Here is a 4,373-nt window from a genome sequence, read left to right as displayed (position 1 = left end):
CATATAGTAAAAGTCTTTCTTCCCACTCCATGTGATACCAAAGATGTTGATCATAAGGCTTTGAAATTTCCTTTATACTAATCTATACTGATGCTTTCTAGGACCTAGAATCTGAATTGTGAATTTATTTCTGGCTGATACCATCATCATCATCATTATTGTCACCTTCATAAGTTTATTAAGACTCTTATAAATAATATCAGATGTTTCATTTTTACCTAGCCTCCCATATTCCATTTTCCTTAATTTTGTCTTATTCTTTTCTAAGATTCTTAGTGCTTCTTATCTCTACACAAACTCCTTAGTGAAAAGCACATGGATTTTATTTTATTTTATTTTATTTTATTTTATTTTATTTTATTTTATTTTATTTTTTAAAAGATTTACTCATTTACTTTAGACGGGAAGAGAGGGAGATCACAAGTGCATCAGTGCAAGCAGGGGGGAGAGGGAGAAGAGCAGACTCCCCGCTAAGCAGGGAGCCTGACATGGAGCTGGATCCCACCACCCTGAGATCCCGACCTGAGCCAAAATCAAGAGTGGGATGCTTAACCGACTGAACTACCCAGACACCACAAGCACATGAATTTTAAAATAAAAGGAGATCTAGGATTAAAACATTGTTTTGCCACTTATTTGCTATGTGGCCTTTGCTAAGTTAAATTCTCTGAGCCTATAAAATGGGAACAATAATATCTACCTTGCAAGATTAGTATTGAATTACATATATAAATATATGTCTCATCTCCTACATGTCAGGTACTTTACATCCATTATCTCTAACTCATGAAGTAGTCTCCAGCAAGATAAATAGGAAGGCAATGCAGCAGGCAATGAGAAAATCAAGGAGATAGTATGAGATGGATATGGTATAGACAGTCACCAAACTAAGACCTGAACTTTGACTTAGAGGAAGTTGAGAGTGGTGGGTATTGGCAGGAAGTGTTCAGGCAGAGCAAAAAAGCATGTGTAAAGGCCCTGAGGTCAGAGAGAACTTAGTTACTCAAGGAATTGAAAGAAGTAGAGAAATTTAGGACCAGGGAAAATAAGGGAGAGTGTGATAGCAGATGGGGTCAAAAATGGTTATTTGGGGAATCTTTATTGTCAGCCTATCCAATTGCCTTATCCTCATCTTTCTTGGTAAAAGAGCCCCCAGTTGTATTGTTCAGATAGTACTTCAGTCTTTTGCTAGTGATTGGTTTAAGGATGGTCATGGGACCCGATGTGGGTCAGTGAGATATAAGGGAAAATCTGCAAAAGAAGGCCTCAAGGAAACATTTTCCTCCCATATAAAAGGACAGAGGTAGAAGGAGAATCTCCAACTTTCCTTTCTGGTCTTGGAGATTGTTTTGTGTAGATGTGATTGTTGGAACTGCTCTTGCCGTCTTTCTGCCCTGAGGAAGGCAGTGTTGAGACACTGGGGATAGCAAGAGGCTGGACACCTGAGGACATCACTGAACTACTGAGCCAACTCTGGAAGTGCTCACCTCTGGACTAGTTTACCTTAGATAATATCCTTATTGATTCAGGCAGTTTTAGTTGAATTTCCCTACCACCAAAGGCATCTTAATTTATTATATTTATTGAAAGAGAAAGATTGCGCAGGACTTTGTAGATCCTATTAAAGATCTGGAATTTAATTTTAAGGGTTATGGAGAACCATTAAAAACTTTAAGCATGGGATGAATTTTGCTTTTCAAAAGATCACTTTAGTTGCAATGTGCATAATAGATTGGACAATGGCAAGAGTGGAAGCAGGTGTAGCAGGAGTAACAGATAGAAACTATTGCCAACAGGCCACAAAAAGAATGCAGTGATTTAAAATATGTGGTGGCCATGGGGATAGAGAAAAATGAACCCATGCAAGAGCTACTGAGAGATACATTAGAGGGAGAATTGTGATTGTGATTGCCGTTGATTCAGTGTGAATGAGAACGGGGAAGTAGTCAAGATGGCACCCAGGCATCTGGATTGAGCTACCAGCTAGATTGTAGAGCCATTTACTAAGAGAGGGATAAACAACTGGAAGTAGAACAGGTGGGAATTTACTATCATGAATTCGTTATCGGACAGGTGGAACTGAAGGTGCCTGAAGCAACCAGGTGGTAATGTCAAGTAAGTAGTTGGGCATTTGAGCGGCCCAGGTAGAGATAAAGACTTGGAAGTCTTTGGAACAAAGATGGTAATAGAATCTGGGTGTTTTGAGGTTCTTAGGGAGGGAGCAAGGAATGAGAAAAGGTCCTAAGACAGAATCCTAGGACTTCCAGGACTTAGCTTTTCCATGGAGAAGAAGAGGCCAGGGAAGGAGATGGGGAAGAACAGCCAGAAAGAAAGAGGGAAAGCCAAAGAGTTTCTACAAGGAGGGAGTGCTCTATACCGACAAATGTAGTTGAAAGGTCACGGAAGAAAAAGATTAAAAAGATTCTACTGGATTTAGCTACATGAAGGCCCCTGGTGACACTGGTAATGAAGCAACTTTTAGACAGATGGAAGTGGAGCGATCGGTTCAGACCCCAGGCTGAACTGGCTAAAGAGAGGATAATTAAGAAATGGAGACACAGGGGCGCCTGGGTGGCTCAGTCGTTAAGCGTCTGCCTTCGGCTCAGGTCATGATCCCAGGGTCCTGGGATCGAGCTCTGCATCAGGCTCCCTGCTCCACGGGAAGCCTGCTTCTCCCTCTCCCACTCCCCCTGCTTGTGTTCCTTCTCTCGCTGTGTCTCTCTCTGTCAAATAAATAAATAAAATCTTAAAAAAAAAAAAAAAAGAAATGGAGACACAGCTGGTGGAGAAGCAGGTCAAGAAATTTGGCCTTCAAGAGGATGTAGGGCAGGAGCTAAGGGACATGTGGAATCAAGGGAGGGGTTTCTTTTTCTTTTTTTTTTAAGATTTTATTTATTTTATAGGGAAAGAGATCGCGTGTGAGCGTGTGTACACATGAGTGTGGGAGAGGGGCAGAGAGAAAGAGAATCTTAAGCAGGCTCCACACCCAGCATGGAGTCCAGTGTGGGGCTCCATCTCATGACCCTGAGATCATGACCTGAGCCGAAAGCAAGAGTTGGATGCCTGACCGACTGAGCCCCCCAGGTGCCCCATTATCCCTATCTTTTTTTTTTTTTTTTAAAGTAGTCGAATTTTTTTTTTTTTTATTCATTCATTTGAGACACAGAGATACAGAGAGAGAGAGAAAGCATGAGCAGGGAGAGAGGCAGAGGGAGAAGCAGGCTCCTCGCTGAGCCAGGAACCCGATGCGGGGCTCGATCCCAGGACCCCGGGATCATGACCTGAGCCGAAGGCAGACGCTCAACCATCTGAGCTACCCAGGCGCCCCCCATTATCCCTATCTTTAAAAGAAAAACAGGGACACCTGGGGGGCTCAGTCGGTCAGGCATCCAACTCTTGCTTTCGGCTCAGGTCATGATCTCAGGGTGGTGAGATAGAGCCCTCTGTCAGACTCTGCACTGAGCGAGGAGTTGGCTTGTCCCTATCCCTCCCCTTCTGTTCCCCCATCCGCCCCCACTCAAGCATGCACTCTCCCTCTCTCTCAAAAAAATAAAATCTTTAAAGATAGGGATGGCTATCTTTCCTTCACCTCTATATCCCATTCATTTGCCAGTCCCTTTGGGTCGTTCTCATAAATGTATCCCAAATCTCATAAATGTATCCCAAACCCAGATAACTTCCTGGTTTGAGCCATTACCATCCTCACTTGGGCTAACTCAGTCTCCTCCAATTGGTTTCTCTGCGTCCATTCTTATTTTGTTCTTAGCTTTTTGAAACCACAAAACAGTCATAGGAAATGAAATCATGGTTTTGAAATAAAATCCAAACTCTTGGTCCTGGCCTATGAGATTGAATATGATCAGGCCCTTCTCCTATCTTAAGGGATCCCGTTCTACCCTGCTGGTCCCCTGTGCTCTGTCTCCACATGGCTTCTTTCTGTTCTTTGTTCCTTGCTCACTCACTGGTCCCAGTGCTTGGCAAGCCTTTTCCTACATCTTTGAATGGCTGACTCCTTTTCATTATTCATGAGTACTCAAATGTTGCCTTATCCAAAAGTCTTCTCTGACCTTCTTATCCTCCCCACTCCCATCCTCAGTCCCTGTTTTACCTTCTTCATGGCTCTTATCATCTGAAATGATCTTGTTCATTTATTTATCTGTTGGTTACTTACATCTTCTCATTAAAAGTAAAGTCTGGGGGAAACTGGGTAAAGTTTATGGGATTGTTATGTATTACATGTATTATTGCATGATGTATAGTGTGGATCATATATTACTATGTGTTATGTATAAATGATAAGCATGTGAATCTGTAATTATCTCAAAATAAATGTTTTTGATTTTGTTTATTTAAAGTAAGCTCTGTGAGAACTG

This window comes from Halichoerus grypus, chromosome 13 (assembly GCF_964656455.1).
Source record: "Halichoerus grypus chromosome 13, mHalGry1.hap1.1, whole genome shotgun sequence".
In the NCBI taxonomy this organism is placed as follows: Eukaryota; Metazoa; Chordata; class Mammalia; order Carnivora; family Phocidae; genus Halichoerus; species Halichoerus grypus.
The sequence above is the reverse complement of the archived record's forward strand: the minus strand, read 5'-3'. Positions refer to the sequence as shown.